This window comes from Danio rerio, chromosome 16, assembly GCF_049306965.1.
Source record: "Danio rerio strain Tuebingen ecotype United States chromosome 16, GRCz12tu, whole genome shotgun sequence".
Lineage (NCBI taxonomy): Eukaryota > Metazoa > Chordata > Actinopteri > Cypriniformes > Danionidae > Danio > Danio rerio.
The window spans coordinates 58,446,588-58,466,953 of NC_133191.1; the positions used below are offsets into that span (position 1 = coordinate 58,446,588).

The 20,366-nt window shown below is 37.2% G+C and overlaps 1 protein-coding gene and 1 long non-coding RNA gene across 9 annotated transcripts in view; one reads left to right on the top strand and one right to left on the bottom strand.

Moving 5' to 3' along the window:
- cdk14 (cyclin dependent kinase 14) overlaps positions 1-20,366 on the bottom strand; it is a 225,176-nt gene that overhangs the window by 156,649 nt on the left and 48,161 nt on the right. For 2 of the 8 annotated variants that reach the window (XM_068214006.2, XM_073925270.1), the window contains exon 1: positions 11,295-11,361. The gene's annotated coding sequence lies outside the window, so the exon portion shown is untranslated. 8 annotated transcript variants of the gene reach the window in all.
- LOC141378097 (uncharacterized) overlaps positions 1-20,366 on the top strand; it is a 61,256-nt gene that overhangs the window by 34,279 nt on the left and 6,611 nt on the right. The gene's annotated exons all lie outside the window — the stretch shown is intronic.

A 20,366-nucleotide genomic window follows, 5' to 3' on the forward strand; every position in this document is an offset into this window, starting at 1 on the left:
GTATTATTAAAAAGAAGAAAGAAATATAAAAAAAGTACAAGATGGAAAAAAAAGGAAAAATAAAAAAGGCATTCGACAAAATATATAAAACAAAATTTCTATAAACATTCATCCATTAAAAATGTATGTAAAAAACACATAAATGTGTAAAAATCCATAAACATTTATTTAAATCTAAATAGTATTTAAATAAGCAAATATTTAAATAAAATATTAACAATATTTTAAAATAAATGTTAATTTTTTAATAAATCAAATTAATTTTATAAATAACAACTTGTAAATAAATAACAACATTTAAAAATAAATAATAATAAAAAATTGCTTACACTTTAAAAGAAAAACAGTCAAATTAATTAGTAATTAAAGTAAATATAATATTTAATTTTCAAATTACAAAAACAAACTAATAAAACTAAGCTTTAAATTAAATCTGCAATTCCACGGTTTATTTCAGGTAGCTGGGGTGCTGGAAAAAACTTAAAATAACGACCGTTAAATGACAGAAATTTATTTAAATTCAAATTTCTGGTAAATTTCTGTAATTCAACATTATTTTACAGTAAATTTCCGTAGTTTAAGGGCCAATTTAATTACAATCTAAATCATTTTAAAATAAGTATTTCATATACATAAAAACATTAATAATATTTTAAAATAAATTCTCAGTTTTTTACATGTCATCAAATAGTATATAACTAAATAGTATATAAATAATATTTAAAAAACTAGTAAAATAAAAACAATTAAATCAATTTGTTAATAAAGTAAATAAAAAATATTTCAGATTACAAAAGCATGTAATAAGAAAACTAATTGTTAAAATATTTATTATTGAACAATTATTTAAGAAATAATAATAATATAATATGTATTACTTTATTTAATCATTTAATTCAATAACAAATATATATATTATCTGATTTAATTACAAGTAACTAAACTGAAATATAGATTTGAATAAATGTGCTACAAAAATATAAATAAAACACAACAAAAACTAAAATCTCCAACACTTTCACCAATTTAGTTCATAAATTCCCTTATAGCACATGTGTTTGGACAGTGGGGGAAACTGGAGCACCTGGAGGAAACCCATGCCAACATGGGGAGAACATGCAAACTCCACGCAGAAACGCCAACTGACCCAGCTGGGACTCGAAACCACTGAGCCACCATGTTGCCTAAAACCAGACCATACAATATATAAAGATATCAAAGAAAATAAAAATAACTTTTTTAAAACTTCAGACAGAATTAGATGTAACTTAGCAACAGCATAAGATCAAACGGCAGCAAATCTGCACCACTTACACTCTAATTAACAAAGACACTAACGAAACTTGTCAAGGCAGCAATTAGTGAGTAAACTAATCCAACTCAACTAATCCAGAGATTAAACATCACAGCATTAAAGCAACATCACAGCATCAGCAACTTTAAGACTCTGTCAGCCACAAATCCAGCAGATATTCTTCATTCGATCGTTTCTTAGATGATCTGAACACTCTCACATGTGAAATAAACAGCTTTAATTCTTTAAAAAAGTGCTTCAAAGATGATCAGCGTGTCTGCAGATAATAAAAAATAGAAAAGAATAAAACTGAATAATTGAACGAATGAATGAACGAATGGATGAATTTTAATAGCCTAAAATAAGTAAACATAACAAGATTTAAGAAATAACAGTAAAAAACATAGATACATAAAGCAAACAAGAATGCAAAACATAAGATTATTAATTAAAAATAAAAATAATAAATATGGAAATTAAGAAATGAGAAAAATGTAAAAAAAAAAAAATCAGGAAGAAAATATATAATACTTTAAGCAAAATATAAGAATAAAATAAATGATTAAGAATGAATAATAAACTGATCAAATGATAATTATTTACTAAAAGATAAATGAATAATAATAAATAAATTGCAAACAAATATATTAAATGAAGATTTTTAATCCAATAAATATTAAATGCGGAAAAGGATGGATGGATGGATGGATGGATGGATGGATGGATGGATGGGTGGGTGGATGGATGGGTGGGTGGATGGATGGATGCAAGGAAGGGTGGGTAGGTGGAAGAACAGATTGAAAATTTGATATGGATGGATGGATGGATGGGTGGGTGGGTGGGTGGATGGATGGATGCAAGGAAGGGTGGGTAGGTGGAAGAACAGATTGAAAATTTGAGATGGATGGATGGATGGATGGATTATTTGAGATGTATAGATGGGTGGGTGGATGGATGGATAGATAGATGGATGCAAGGAAGTGTGGGTAGGTGGAAGAACAGATTGAAAATTTGAGATGGATGGATGGATGAAAAAATTGGGATGGATGGATGGGTGGATGGATGGATGGATGGATGGATGGATGGGTGGTTGGATGGATGGATGGATGCAAGGAAGGGTGGGTAAGTGGAAGAACAGATTGAAAATTTGAGATGGATGGATGGATGGATTATTTGAGATGGATAGATGGGTGGTTGGGTGGATGGATGGATGGATAGATGGATGGATGCAAGGAAGTGTGGGTAGGTGGAAGAACAGATTGAAAATTTGAGATGGATAGATGGATGAAAAAATTGGGATGGATGGATGGGTGGATGGATGGGTGGATGGATGGATGGATGGATGGATGGGTGGATGGATGGATGGATGCAAGGAAGGGTGGGTAGGTGGAAGAACAGATTGAAAATTTGAGATGGATGGATGGATGAAAAAATTGGGATGGATGGATGGGTGGATGGATGGATGGATGGATGGATGGATGGGTGGATGGATGGATGGATGGATGGATGGATGCAAGGAAGGGTGGGTAGGTGGAAGAACAGATTGAAAATTTGAGATGGATGGATGGATGGATGGATTATTTGAGATGGATAGATGGGTGGGTGGGTGGATGGATGGATGGATGCAAGGAAGTGTGGGTAGATGGAAGAACAGATTGAACATTTGAGATGGATGGATGGATGGATGGATGGATTATTTAAGATGGATAGATGGGTGGGTGGGTGTATGGATGGATGGATAGATGGATAGATGCAAGGAAGTGTGGGTAGGTGGATGAACAGATTGAAAATTTGAGATGGATGGATGGATGAAAAAATTGGGATGTATGGATGGATGGATGGGTAGGTGGATGAACAGATTGAAAATTTGAGATGGATGGATGGATGGATGAAAAAATTGGGATGGATGGAAGGATGGATGGATGGATGGATGGATGGATGGATGGATGGATGGATGGATGGATGGATGGATGGATGGATGGAAGGGGGGTAGTTGGATGTACACATTAAAAATTTGAGATGGATGGAAAGATGGATGGACGGATTGAAAATTTGAGATGGATGGATGGATGGGTGGATGGATTAAAATGGATGAAAATTTGAGGTGGATGGATAAAAATATATTAGATAAAGATTTTTTTATTATAATCCATTTATTAAATGTGTGAAATTAGGAAAAATATATTTCATATATGCTGAACACTGTAAATGAATGAGTGAAATAAATAATTAAAGATTACCTAAAAATAATTATGATTAAACCCAAATATGTCCTGAATAAATCAGAAAAAAATGTAATAAAATAAAGACAATAAAAGCATATTATTTGCAATAGAGCAGCAGCAGATCATTTATACAGCACATGCACTCTGTTTAGAGGTAAAACGCATCTCTGTGCTGCTCTGTAACTGTGTTCAGTGCTGAAATTAATGGATGCGTGTGTGATATAATGAACACACTGAGCTCTAATATGATGCAGTGTCAAAATTGTGCCGTTTGTCATCTCTGAAGCAGCCGATGGCGTTATTGAGGACGGCTGTCAGAAACAGTATCGCAAAATAGATGATAAATATCCAACAACCCTAAAAACCCACCGTAAAACAAGATCAGCACAAAAAAACAAAAGTCCAAAGCAAACAGACGATGCAGATATAAAGAGTGAGGATAAGCATGTTTAACATAAGGAAATAATTGACGACATGACACTGAATTGTTCCAAAATAAGACACACCACCTCTGATGTGGATTATTTTCAAATTATTTGTCAATTATTAATTCTTATTTGTATAAAACATGCTCATCATCAGTCTTTATATCATCCGAGGTGGTGTGCAGAGCAGAGTGCATATTGTGCTATTGTGTACTACCATTCCCACAACCAAAGTTTATAAAAGATTAAAAATCTCGAGGCAATGGTTGTGTGTGTAAAATGAAATAAATAAAACTGTAGGGAGAATGTGCGCAGATGTATGTGAACTAGTGGTAAACATATTTAACTGGATGGATGGGTGGATGGATGGTAAATTTGAGATGGATGGATAGACAGATGAACAGACGGACCAATTTCAGATGGACAGACGGAAGAATGGAAAATTTGAGATGGACGGACCAATGTGAGACAGACTGACAGAAAATTTGAGAGGGACAAAAGGAGGGACCAATTTGAGACGAACTGATGGACGAACGGATTTGAGATGGACGGAAAGATGGACGAATTTGAGACTGATGGACGGACAGACCAATTTGAGACAGATGGACGGATGGAAAATTTAAGACGGACGGAATAATTTGAGATGGACAGACAGAGGAACCAATTTGAGACAGAAGGACAGATGGACCAGTTTGAGACAGACAGACAGACAGACAGACCAATTTAAGACAGACGGACCATTTTGAGGTGCACTGACGGACGGACCAATTTGAGACAAACTGACAGATGAACCAATTTGAGATGGATGGACATGTGGACGAACCAATTTGAGACTGATGGATGGACAGACCAAATTGAGACGGACAGACAGACGAACCAATTTGAAATGGACTGACAGACCGATCAATTTGAGACGAACTGATGAACAGAAAATTTAAGATGGACAGACAGATGGACCAGTTTCAGATGGACTAAGGGACAAAAATTTTGAGACGGATGGACAGACAGACCAATTTTAGACAGACAGACGAATGGGCCAATTTGAGATGCACTAACGGACGGACCATTTTGAGACAAAGTGATGGAAGAACCTATTTGAGAAGGATGGACAGACAGACCAATTTGAGACGCACTGACGGATGGACCAATTTGAGACCAACTGACAGAAGAACCAATTTGAGACAGATGGACAGACAGACCAATTTGAGACTGACAGATAGACGAACCAATTTAAGATGGACAGACAGATGGACCAATTTGAGACAGACTGATGGGACGAAAAATTTTAAACAGACAGACAGACAGAACAAATTTGAGACGAATTGACAGATGGACCAATTTAAGACTGACTGATGGGACGAAAAATTTGAAAAGAACGAACAGACGGACCAATTTGAGATGGATGGACAGATGGACCAATTTGAGACAGACTGATGGGAAAAAAATTGGAAACGGACGGACAGACGGACCAATTTGAGATGGACTGACAGACAAAAAATTTGAGACAGACAGATAGATCAATTTGAGACAGACGGATGGGCCAGTTTGAAACGGCCAGATGGACGGACCAATTTGAGATGGATGGACAAATAGACGGACCAATTTGAGACAGACTAACAGACGGACCAATTTGAGACAGACTAACAGACGGACCAATTTGAGACAGACTAACAGACGGATCAGTTTGAGACTGACTAATGTACGGACCGATTTGAGAGACGGATGGATGGACCAATTTGAGATGGACAGACAGACGGATGGAAAATTTGAGACAGACGAACGGATAAAATGGATGGACTGAAAAGACTGGACAGACAGACGGACGGACAGACGGATGGACAACTGAATCAGTGACTTAAGTGCACTGTGCACACACACAAGAGTTAATATTATGTGAGGTATTTTTGTAATACATTTACCCACCCAGGATACATTCAATTAATCAAAACTGACACAAAGCTTTGCATTTTACAAGAACACTGAGTGAAAAACGTATCAAAGTCACTGTGAGCGAAGAGTTTACGGTGTTGACTGTGAACTCTGTGATTAAAGAGAGTGCTATACATCACTTTTACACCAACTGGAAGGAAAAGGAGAGGAAAAAGAGATTGCCGGTATTAATGACAAACTTGGCAGAGCTCCTGTGCTGTTTAATGGCTGTTCAGATCAGAAACAACACAGCCTTCAGCTCAGACTCATCTCACAGATCGTGTGTCTTCAGTCTGATCTCCACGCTCTATGCTTTCTTTGGGGATTAATTGAAGCATTTGTTAGGTAATTACAAGTATTAATACCGTCTTTTTTGATAAACATCTGTGTTCCCACTGCAATGCACTGCTCAATACTTCTCATAGACAGACTAGATAGACAGATGAATGAGAAAGACAGAATTACAGAGAGACACATTGAATATACAGTGACAGAATGATGGAGCGAAAAGACAGAGAAACAGAATGAGAGACAGAAGGATTGTGTATTTGATGGACATTTACTCAACTATCAATATTACTCATATCTGCTCTTCTCACTTACATAAATGAACTATAGTATCCTGCACACACTCTACTAAAACATATTTAATAGATAGATAGACAGACTGACAAAACGGTGGATAAAATGATAGACAGAATGACTGATAGATATAACAAAATAAATAGAACAAAATAAATAGAGGGATAAAGATAGAACGAGATAGTACGGCGGACAGACAGACAGACAGACAGATAAATAGATGGATGGATAGATAGATAGATAGATAGATAGATAGATAGATAGATAGATAGATAGACAGATAGACGGATAGACGGACAGACGGACAGACGGACAGATGGATAGATGGATAGATGGATAGATGGATAGATAGATAGATAGATAGATAGATAGATAGATAGATAGATAGATAGATAGATAGATAGATAGATAGATAGATAAAAATACAGAATGATAATTGGACAAATGGATGGAGAGATAAAATGATAAATGGATAGATGGATCGACAGATAGATAGAACGACAGACAGATAGACGGATAGACGGATAGATGGATAGATAGCGGAACAGAACAAAATAGATAGAACGATAAAGATAGAACCTGATAGTACCAACAGATAGTAACGACGGATGGAAGAATGGATGGATGGATGGATGGATGGATGGAACAAACTACAGAATGATAGATGGAAAGTTGGATCGATGGATCAATAGAAAGATAGAAAAAAGACATACGGACCATCTATCCTTTTATTGATCAATCTATCCATCCATCCTTTTATCATTCTATCTGGATAGATGGATGAACGGATGAATAGGATAGATTTAAGATAAATAGAAGGATGGATGGATGAATGGATGGATTAAACGAACTACAGAATGATAAATGAACAGATGTACAGATAGATCGATGGAATGAAAGAATAAAGTAATTTTTTATAAATGCAAACGGATATAGGACAGACGGATGCACAGACAGATAGATAGGTAGATAAAACGATAGATGGATAGATGGATCAATAGAATGATAGATAGAACAATAGACAGATGGTCTTTCATTCTATCTATCGTTCTATTGATCCACCTATTGTTCTATCTGGATGGATGGATTGATGGATGGATGGAACTACAGAATGATGGATGAATAAATAGATGGATGGACACACAGGACAATAGAAAGATAGATAGAAGGATAGAACGCTAGAATGATAGAAGGATAGATAGACGGACAGACGGAACTAACTACAAAATGATGGATGGATGAATGGACAGATAGTACGACAGAACAATTGATAGAAAAGAACGCTAAATAGAACATTAGATAAAGTGCTAGAACGATAGATTTTATGAATCTATACGAACGATAGATAAACGAAGAGGAGGGCGGACTGGACTGGACTTTAACCAGAACAACACTGGCGGAGAATCAGCACAAAAGCAGAGTGTGGCTTTAATGAATCCTCTTTTTCCACTGTCTGTGTGACATTTTGCAAAATGTAAGCCGGATTACTAAGTAGTGTTGATCTGCCGCTGCTCAGAGCGAGACCTGTTCTCTGTAATGGAGGTGTAACCCAAGCCTTTGAGTGGATTATAATGGTCAAGTTCATGCGGAGAGCTGGAGAGCGCTTTCAGGGAGTTCAGAAAGTCAAAACCGCCTCTAATTGTTTCTGCATTATAGATTGATAATCGCAGCAGACCAAACGGTCAACAGCAGTTGGCTAATGACTAGATTTACATAAAACATCCAACAAATGGGGACAGCGGCGAGATTAAAATTTTGTATCCATGATAATTAAGGAATGTTTACTCCCTTGTGGAATTAATTATGCGCATATTTAATGCGTTAATGAACGTCTTCAGCGTGGTTGGGCTTGTGTGAGGTCACGTATGAAAGACCTCACAGCGAGACCTCGACTTTATCTACAAGCTCACATGAAAATCACCAGTAAAGCTCTCTGCTGGTGAAACACACTGATAATCACATTAATGAATGACTGCTCCATAACTGGTTTATACTGGTTAGCACTTGTGAGCAAACACACACACACACACACACACAGTAGCTCAGTTTATCAGTATTGTATAATAAGACAGTTAAGCTTTAAGGATGTGTACATGATCTTTATTTTTATTATTATTGTTTATAATTTCAGTTAAATACGGTGACAAATGAAGAAAAAAAAGCAAGGCACTGGATTGGAAATGGAGATGGATGGATGGATGGATGGATGGATGGAGCTACAGAATGATAGAAGGATAAATAGAACGATAGACAGACAGACAGACAGACAGACAGACAGACAGACAGACAGACAGACAGACAGACAGACAGACAGACAGACAGACAGACAGATAGATAGATAGATAGATAGATAGATAGATAGATAGATAGATAGATAGACAGACAGACAGACAGACAGACAGACAGACAGACAGACAGACAGACAGATAGACAGATAGATAGATAGATAGATAGATAGATAGATAGAAAGATGGAAAGAATGATAGAATAGATAGAATAGCATATAGAAAGATTGATAGTTTAATACAGCCATTCCCAACAGGGGGGTCGCAGCCCACAAGGGGGCCTCAGGAAGCTTTGTGGGGGGTCGTGTCATATGTAAAAAAAATTCTTAGCAGTGGACAATTAGAATGATCATTTTGCATTAGTTCATTTCATCCCCTAGCTCAGTGGTCCTCAACCACTGGTCCGTGGATCAATTGGTACCGGCCACTCAAGAAATCATGAATTATTTCCGTTTTATTTATTATTTGAGTCTGAACGATTTTATTTTGAAAAGTCTTTTATTTTGAAAAATTAGCATATTCTCATGCTTACGTCTCGGTCGGTCACTTGAGCACCAAAATTTAACCCACAGGCAGCAAAATTAGCAAGAAACAGACGTCTTTAGAAAGTTTCTTTGTTGAGGGAAAAAGGCCCAGTGAACGACCCGCAAACTTCTAAGGAATAGATCCACAATCAAGAAGATGCTTGTATGGAATATTCACAGTTCGGTAAATCTAGTTTTTTTTTCTTAGACAGACACAAAACTCTCAAACACTGCAGTGCTTTGTACTTTTCTTCATAAATAAAACTTGTATCAGAGTGACAGCAATATTTTGTCAGTTTGTCATTCTCAGAGAAAACGGGTTGATGGTCGCATAGCAACCTACGAAACCTATGAAATTTTGAATAATAAATCTCAAATAGGGCCAATTTAAAGGTCAAAGGCTTACATTTTTCAGTTACAAATGGCCTGCTGATGTTTTGCTTTTTATTTTACATTAGGCTTTTATTCATTCATTCATTTTCTTTTCGGCTTAGTTCCTTTATCAATCCGAGGTCGCCACAGCGGAATGAACTGCCAACTTATCCAGCACATGTTTTATGCAGCGAATGCTCTTCCAGCTGCAACCCATCTCTGGGAAACTTTAGGCTATTATTTGTGCATGAACATTTCTAAATATAGCAATAAACATACCGTTTGTTTGAAAACAACATTATTTATCATCATTACTGCAAACTTTTATGAACGATTCTATCATTACATTTGGAGGGGGCCTTACAATATATTCTGGGGAAAAAGGGGGTCTCAGGCAAAAAAAAAAAAAAAAGGTTGGGAACCACTGGTTTAATAGAATGACAGAGAGAACAACAGAACGAAAAAGCTATAGTAGATAGCATGACAGAATGAAAGAACGACAGAATGGTAGATAGATAGAATGAAAAGATGACAGTACACCAGAACGATGGATAGAATGACAGTATAAATGAATGATAGATAAAGTAATATGACAACATAAAGAATGATAGAATGACTGAATAGAACGATGGATAGAATGATAGAACTATAGAATGATAAAACAACAGAACAATTGACAGACGGACAAACAGATGGAAGAAACTACACAATGATGGATAGACAAATGGATGGATAGATGGAAAACTAGACATGGACAGAATGATAGAAGGATATATGGAACAATAGTTGGAAAAATATATGGATGGATGGATGGATGGATGGATGGATGGATGGATGGATGGATGGATGGATGGATGGATGGATAGAACATGAACGACAGACAGACAGACAGACAGACAGACATAGATAGATAGATAGATAGATAGATAGATAGATAGATAGATAGATAGATAGATAGATAGATAGATAGATAGATAGATAGATAGATAGATAGATAGATAGATAGATAGATAGATAGATAGATAGATAGATAGATAGAATATGTGAATTCATAAACTATTATGGCGTGATTTCAGTGCTTATCTACACACACACACACACACACACACACACACACACACACACACAATGCTCTACTTCGGCAGTCATCATCACTGTAGTAATCTCCTGCTGCTTCTACAGTGACACACACACACATACACACACACACACACACACACACACACACACACACTATATCAGTGTACGTCTCTCTCTCCGGCCTGACTCTAATCCTCCTGCCGCTCCTGTGTGTCCTAATAACAGAATCCAGCAAACACAGAAAAAGAGAGCGGCGTTCTTCTTCCTCCTCCTCCTCATCCCTCCATCACTACTACACCCCTAGGACAAGACGTCTGCCTAGCGCACACACCCAGCACTGATCACTCATTAAAACACAGCATGATCTGCAGAAACATGCATGATGCGCTGACTGTCAAAACCCCTGCGTGATTCTCAGGTGGGCCGGCCCGCTCTGGAAGATGACAGAGCGAAACAGAAGCTGCGTGCACGCTCACACGGGCGCAAAAATCATGCGTACTGAATCATACGTGTGGGGAAGAGTTACTGCTGGAGCATGCACGGCTCTTACCTTAACACAATCTCTGTTTTCAGCTCACCTGAGTGCCTCTGGATGAAGCGCACGCAGGCCAGCGACGCACATTCAAAACAGCTCTCGACGCCACTGGAGACTCGACTAATGCATGAAAGAGGACGCTGCATTTTTTTTGAGGGGAGGGGGGATTTTTTAGAGTGATGCATTGAGGATTGCTGTGGCGCTGAGGTTATGCAATGTGTGTTCACTTTGGATTGCTTGTTGTGTTGTGATTGTGATGTGGATTGGGTTGTGTGGTTGTGGAGATGCAAGGGAGAGTGGAGAATGGGGGAATATTGGGAAAACACCCCTGTGAGGAGAAAATGGTTTGATCTGGAGGAGTTTGAGGAAGCAGGAGGCAGAAGCGGTGCTTGCAGCAGTCGTGCAACACATGCGTGTCTCTCTCTCTCCTTCTATCTGTCTCTCTAAATGTTACATATGTGTTGCTAAAGCATTTGTGACGTTCACTTTAAACTGAAGTACGCATTAGAAAACAAATGACAGTAGTATTAAAAACAACAAATAATCATTTTATATTCATAATAACTTTATATTAATTGGCCTTAACTAATATGTACTTATACATGAATAAGTAGTTTGTTACAATGTACTAATTGTGTAAATGCATGTATTTACTGTGTACTTATGCTTGATTAAATACAAAGTACATAACTATACAATACTATACACAAAAAAATACATGCCAGAGTGTGTGTGTGTGTGTGTGTGTGTGTGTATATATATATATATATATATATATATATATATATATATAATAAAAAAATTAATAAAAAACATTCAGTAATTGAAAATCTTTTATTCCTTAAAAATATTACAAGTCTTCTTTGCTTTGTTATTAACAATGTTTTCCAAACTTGTGCAGTAGTCCTTAGTCTTTTGAAGAAAGTGAACAAAATTTGGCTTTGATCCATTAAATTTTTTTATGTATATGAAACTTTCCCAAAATAATAAAAAGTTGTACTAGAAAGGTATTTTTTTACATGTATTAAAATAATAAATGCAAATATAAAATTTTTTTAACTTGAACACAATATTTGTTTTTCTTCTTAGAAAATTTTCCACATCCACCCAGAAAATCCTTGTATATATACAATCACAAAACATGTGGACAATAGATTCCTTTTCCATACAACAAAAATCACAGGATTTTGTATTTAAATTTGTAAATACACTGTTGACCATCCCTTACACCTTAACACACCCTTAAACCTACCCATATAACCAAACCTCTCCATAACCCAACCACTATCCCAACTCAAAAGCACCACAAGTGTTCTCAAATACATTATAAACACAGTAAGTACATTGTATTTATTTTTTGATGTAAGTAAATAGTAGTTAAGGACACTTAATATAAAGTGGGACCATTTCTAAAGGTGCTGTTGACTTGTAATTTTCACCAGATGTTGATAACAACCAAATAAATCCGTATATGCAAAGAAAACAAATCTAATTAGTTTACAAATGAAGTTCTGCGTAAAAAAAAATTAAACACATGAAGAAAGGGAGGAGTAGTTGGACAGTGAACGCCCAGACAGCAGCTGAAATCTCTCAGTAGTTCTTCAGCAAGCCTCTGCCCTTCCTCTGTGTAAATGAATATTAGCTGCTTCAGCCCAACATCTACATTAGCAGGAGGATGAAGATCATTTCAGCAAGACAGTGATCCAAAACACAGCAAAGGAGACCTTCAGATGCTTTCAGAGAAAGAAAATCAAGCGGCCCAGCCAATCACCTGACCCCAATCCAACAGAGAATACAGAATAAAGCTCAGATTTGATAGACGAGACCCACAGAAGCATCAAGATTTTGACACTCTGTCTGCACTGTTAGACCTTACCAGGCTTTTTTACAGTAGAACACTGGCAACACTGTTGCCAGCTACTCACTGTAAAAGTTTGGTTACAGTAATTAACTGGCAACAGTGTTGCCAGTTATTTACTGTAACTGAACCGATACAGTGAGTAGCTGGCAACAGTGTTGCCAGTTAATTACTGTAATAAAGCAGTAGTGGTAACTAACTGGAAACTGTGTACAGTTAATTACTGCACTGTAGTGTTACAACTCACAGCATTATACTGCATACACATTTATAGTATGTCAGGGTATTACTAAGTATTTAGTAATAGTATTTTACTAAAATTAATTTGTATTCTTACCTGTTATTAAAAATAGGAGGCATAAAAATTCTGACAAATTTATTTTATTGTTTTGGCAGCAAACAAATATACAACAGAAAATGTTTAACAAAATTAAGAAATCAGCAGATATAAATATCATGTTACATATTACTGAGAGCCACAGGTCTGCACAGTAAGGCTGTGGTCACACTAACGTTTGAGCATGCGAAATTCTGTCATATGGAACTGCGAAAAGGAGTGGGGTTAAACAAAATAATTAGAGATTGAAAAAGCTAGCGACTGGTCCATAATTTTGTTCAGAGAGGTCATGGTTTGATCTTTGATTAGTCTCAAGCAATCACAAGATGTGATTTCGCAGGTCAGAGATCTCCAAGCTTGAACTTTCCAATGCTGCAAACTGTAAAATTTGTTGCATGAGCTAGCATTCCAGGTCTGCAGCATTCACATGCGTATGAATGGAAGTCTAAAGGGAGAAAAATGCACTGTGACCGGGACTTTAAGCTGTAACTCTAAATAAACACACCTGATCAAACTAATTAAGGCTCGTTAGAAATCTACAGGTAATGTTAAAGCAGGGTGGGAACTAAACTCTGCAGCCCTGCAGTTCTCCAGCAACTGAGAGTTTGACCCCTATGGTATATAGCAGGGGTGCTCAATCCTGTTCCTGGATATCTACCTTCCTGCAGATTTCGGTTGCTACCCATATCAAACACACCTGCCTGTAATTATCAAGTGGTGTTCAGGTCCTAACTAATTGGTTCAGGTGTGTTTGATATGTGTAGCAACTAAAATCTGCAGGAAGGTCGATCTCCAGGAACAGAATTGAGCACCCCTCGTATATAGCATACTTTTAAAGCAACTTGCAACATTTATCACAATCACATATGCAATAAAAAATGCACGCACGCACGCACGCACACACACACACACACACACACACACACACACACACACACACACACAAACACACACACACACACACACACACACACACAAAGTGCTGCAGTGAAATGTGTTACTCTCTCCTCAATGCGAACCATGCATAAAAAAAACTGAACAGCAAAAACACAAAATAATTATTTAATTCTTTAAATAATTAAAAAATAAGCATATGAAAAGAACACATAGATAGAGATATAGAAAGAAACATGTTTGTCAAACACAGGCACATACTGTCAATTCTCAATAAAAAGTTTTAAATGATTATAAAAAAACAAAAATAAAGTCGGCAACACCGAAAATCCAAAGGATCCAATCTTTTATTGTTATAATTATTATTTATTTACTTTAAAAATCTCATGACAACGAACTTTTCTATTGTTTCTAATATAAATGCATAGGTGGAAACACAGCTCTGAAAAATACTTAGCAACAAACTCACAACCTGGGACCTGACAGTGGAGCTTTTGTGTGGGGATGGTTATGTGTATCATATTTTTTGCACATGTTACCTTACTGAGATGATGGAATTTAATGGTTTTTATGTGCATAAAATCTGCTTATTTGCCAGAAAGATACATGAAACTGTTAGCATCTGTACATTATGACAGTATGCAATATCCAATAAATAAATATACTTAAACAAAAGTAATGTAAGAAGTTATATGAGGAGAGGCTAACTAGCTAACAATGTAGCTTTCAATTACACAGTTCAAGATAACAACAATATAACTTAAAACACAACCTTATTTTAGAAACCCTCAAAATTCATTTGAACACATTTTACTAACTCATTGTAGATTCTTATTTAAAGCCTAAAACATATCAGACTACATCTGAATTGATAGACAGAAAATAGAGCACACTCAGCAGTAAACGAATCAAACACCTGACTCCCTTAAAGGGCCAGCATTTTCTGAAAACTAAAACTTCTAAAACTTTTTTGTTAAGTATAAGACAGCCTGTGGGAGTGTCTGGTGATGCCTAAATTATTGTTTTCTGCCTTTAAAATGCACGTCTCTATAATTAGCAACTAAAAGCATCAGAGTAGATGGGACAGTAATGGTTGAACAGTAATTTGCCATTTATTGTCACAGTTACTACCTGTAATGTGTACGGAAAGTAAATTACTGTAATTTATCATTTGCACTACACAATTTCATACAAACTCTACTCCTTTTACAGTAAAATACTGTTTCTTTTTATTACAGCTAAACACTGGCTATTTTACAGTTATTTACTGCATAATCTACAGTAAGGGTTAACAGTGTGTGAGAAACTCACACCTGAGCAATGCATGAGACTTCATTCTCCACATGAGGGACATCTTTAAGCTGCAGCACCAAAGCAGCCTTTTATATAAAGTATTAAACATGTTTCAGTAGTTCAGTGCTTTCTCCTGCTGTCATTTCAGTCTAATCACACGCAAATCATTCATTCATTTTCTTGTCGGCTTAGTCCCTTTATTAATCCAGGGTCGCCACAGCGGAATGAACCGCCAACTTATCCAGCAAGTTTTTACGCAGCGGATGCCCTTCCAGCTGCAACCCATCTCTGGGAAACATCCACACACTCATTCATAAACACACTCATACACTACGGACAATTTAGCCTACCCAATTCACCTGTACCGCATGTCTTTGGACTGTGGGGGAAACCGGAGCACCCAAAGGAAACCCACGCGAAGGCAGGGAGAACATGCAAACTCCACACAGATACGCCAACTGAGCCGAGGCTCGAACCAGCGACCCAGCGACCTTCTTGCTGTGAGGCAACAGCACTACCTACTGCACCACTGCTTCGCCCACACGCAACTCATTAATCAGATTTTTTTATTTGTTGTATTTTTATGTTTGGGTTTTCACCAAAATCTCCTTCATTCACACGTCAATAGCTCCTTTAGAAATATTATACCCAGAAAAGACATGACAAACATCCCAGCTGTATGATATGTGAAGAGGACGTGATATTTTTGGACATTTAACACCATAAAATAACTGCCGTTACATACAGGCAATACCAATTAAACAACACATCAACAATGATCTTCAATTACAGCACAGAGAATATTACTAAAACATCCCTTTCAAGAGTTCACACTTAGCTGATGATTTATAAAAGCTTGTTTGGCAGGCTGTCCCGGGAGAGAGCCCCAAGCTCAAGGGATCCTCGAGCCTGAGGCTTCCTCCCGTTGGCAGAGCGAGAGGGGAGCCTGAGCTCGGTGGATTTCAGAACTCTCAGGCTGCGGTAGCTAAGGGAACAGAGGGGTTAGATAAATGCTTAATTGTTATACATGTTGAATGTCTTTGGATGGTGGGAGGAAACCGGAGAACCCGGGAAAAACCCACGCGGACACGGGGAGAACATACAAACTCCTCACAGAAACACCCACCGACCCTAAGGGACCAGGGCTGGCAGTGTTCTTACTATGGGGCTCGCAATGCTAACCACTGGGCCGCCGTGCCGCCCAATCAGAGGTAAAGGAGGAGAATAGGGGAGGAGGGGGGTTTCTTCCAAACGAAGATAAAACGAGCTGGAAACTGTGGCTATTTATAGTAGCTTAGGGCTCATGTGATTGGAAGATAGTGATTAGCAAATACGGGACCAGCCGTGATAAATCATAAGCACGTGATCCTCTCGAAATTAGTTTATGAATAAACATTACTTAGATCAAAAGACTCCATCATTCACTGAACCGAGCCTTAAAATATGCTGTTTAAAAAGTACCACATCTTGAGATTATATTCCGAAGATAAAACAAACTTTTTTTTTTGGCTTAGTACCTTAATTAATCAGGAGTCGCCACAGCGGAATGAACCGCCAACTAATCCAGCATATGTTTTACGCAGCGGATGCCCTTCCAGCCACAACCCAGTACTGGGAAACACCCATACACACACATTCCCACACACACACTCATGCACTAAGCAGACTCGGTCAGTTTAAGTGAAGTTTATTTCTAAACTAATTTGAAGAGGATCACGTGCTTATGATTGCTAGCAGCCAGCCTCGCATTATGTAATTTAAGATTCACCAATCAGGCGATTCCTAAGCAACTATAAATACTAGGGCTGTGCAAAATTATCTATATATCTGACTATCGCGATAACTTCTTTTACGATAGTGTATCGATAATCCAACCTGAAGTATCGATACAAGTTGTGCCAAACAACCTCCACCTCTGCTCCAGTAGATGTCGCTAATTTGCTATTAACAAAACGTAACTAGTACGCAAGCAAGAGTGAGCATGGTGGACAATATAAAGGAGCACAACAACAATTTTATGCACTCGCACAAATGCTCCCAAATATATCTTGAGGTCGCATAGATAAAAATTTTGGGCGCATATTAGTATACAATTTAGAGCCCTGATTTTGGACACTTAAGTTTCTAATAGTTTATTCACATTTTAAAGCACTGTGCTCCAGTTTTATGTTTACTTGATGCATTTTATTATTTTTACTTGCTGTAGTTTTATAAATTGTTTATTTTATTTGTATGTGACTTTAGTGGCATATACGCTTTAGTTAGGTGTTTACAATATGCATTTTATACATTTCAGTGAGTTCTCTGTTCAATCACAATGTGCAGTTCTAACGAATTGAAATGCATAAAAAATAAATTGGAATTGGAATTTTAATTCGTCTGCTGACTTTATCAAGTTGTCAATATAACATGACACATACTAATACAAACTACTGCAACATATCAAAATATTTATTGTATCGCAATGTACTGTGATATATTGTATCGTGACCCATGTATCGTGATATGTATCATATCGTGAGGCCCTTGCCAATACACAGCCCTAATAAATAACGTAAGTTACATATAACAGCCATCTTCGTTTTGATAAATCCCCCCATTCCACCCCTACTCCTCCTCCTTTCCTAAATGGGCGGCACGGTGGCCCATTGGTTAGCACTGGTGCCTCACAGCAAGAACGTCACTGGTTCTAGTCCTTACCAAGCCAGTTGACGTTTGTGTGCGGAGTTTACACGTTCTCCCCGAGCTCACATGGGTAAAAAGCCAGCAATGCTTGCCCCGCTTTTGTGCTCTTCTTATTGGCCCACTGCTCTAACTGAACGCGACAGATTGGTTAATATCAGCCATCAATCACTCAGTAAATGCCTTCTGCCTTCAGATGACAGGAGCTACTATTGCGAAAATGTGAAGCGCTGAAGATGAGTGGATACCTCTCAATAACACTGACAGATTTACCTACAGTTACTAATAATGGCACATCTTACTATTGATCATGTGCTGAATGTTAATCCACTATTTACACTTTCCCAAGAGTGGATAAAAGACTTCCAGTGTTTCCTGTCCGCAATGAAAATGACTAAAGCCTTTCACTGTAAAGTCTGTGGGACGGGGTTTGCAGGTAACAGCGTTTGCCATTGAGTATACACATTGTAAGCGTGAGGGTGCTGTATAATCCTTCATTTAATCCTCACCAAACTGTCAGCCGTGCAAGCGGCAGCTATATGTAACATTTAACACAGCTCGTGAAAAGACCGTTATTGCTATGAAGATGACATGCAAATAATCGGTTATATCAATATAAATGTGCGGCGGGGCGATGGATCGCGATGCTGGCTCAGCATCGTGAAGTTTGTCATCGGCGATGGATGATGGCATCATCTATCGGCACAACCCAAAAATACATGGTTTATTATAATGTATTATTATTATTATTATTATTATTATTATTGTTTCATTCTAAAATGTTGATCGTTAAAAATACTGTTTATTATTATTTATTATTATTGGTTTATCTTCAAATGTTGATTGGTAAATATATTACCTTGTTTTTTGTTTTCAGTACTACTGTTGTTTGTTTTCTAATATTTTCTTATTGACATATTAAAACTTTAGTACACAAATACAAAAAAAGAAGAGCTAATTAACTTTTACATCTTATAATATTCAGTAGATCTTTTAATAAATGAGATTTTACAATTTACAAGGTGGGTGGCATGGTGGCTCAGTGGTTAGCACTGTGGCCTCACAGCAAGAAGGTCGCAGGACCCGGCAGGGTCAGTTGGAGTTTCTGTGTGGAGTTCGCATGTTCTCCCTGTGTTGGCGTGGGTTTCCTCCGGGTTCTCCGGTTTCCCCTACAGTTAAAACACATGTGCTATAGGGGAATTGATGAACTAAATTGGCCGTAGTGTATGAGTTTGTGTGTGTGTGTAAATGTGAGTGTGTATTGGTGTTTCCCAGTACTGGGATACAGCTAGAAGGGCATCTGCTGCATATCCTGGAATAGTTGGTGGCAACCTCTGATAAATCAGAATCTAAGCCAAAGGAAAATGAATGAATGAGTGATTTTACAAGGTCGGAAAATCACTTAGAAGCGAGGCATGTCTATAACCAGAGCATGAGGCAGGACGAGCCACTCTGAAACTGCCAGCACAGAGCTCTGAGCCAAAATGGCGTCTGGATTTGAAGATAAGCTGATTTACGGTGAGAGCTGATGTAAACACTGCTGTGCAACTGATGAGTTTTTACCTGAACATGATCTTCCGGATATCTGACCTACATCTGCAACATATATACACACAACTAAATAATACTAGTGCACTACTTAGGGAGCAATATACAAAGGTCTATATATAAAAAACATTATATTGAGTGCTTTTTATTAGCATACTTCCGATTATTAATAGTAAGCTGTACATAAATTAATTTATTGAAAATCTCTGTTCATAGCTAATACAACCTGTATATAATGTTGATAATACATCTATCTGTGAACACCACCATAGTTTTCTATAACTGCACTTTAAAACTAATACCCACAGTTTATCCTGCACTTGCTGCTATTGCACTGCTGGTTACACCTAAACAGTATTCTTTTGCCTTGTACTTTAACAAGTGTAATGACAATAAAGATGAATCTAATTTACTCTAATATATATTAGATTTTTCCCTAGTTTTTATGTTTTATTTAAGATTTTTCTCTAACATATAAAGTTGGGTGTACACATTTTTGGACC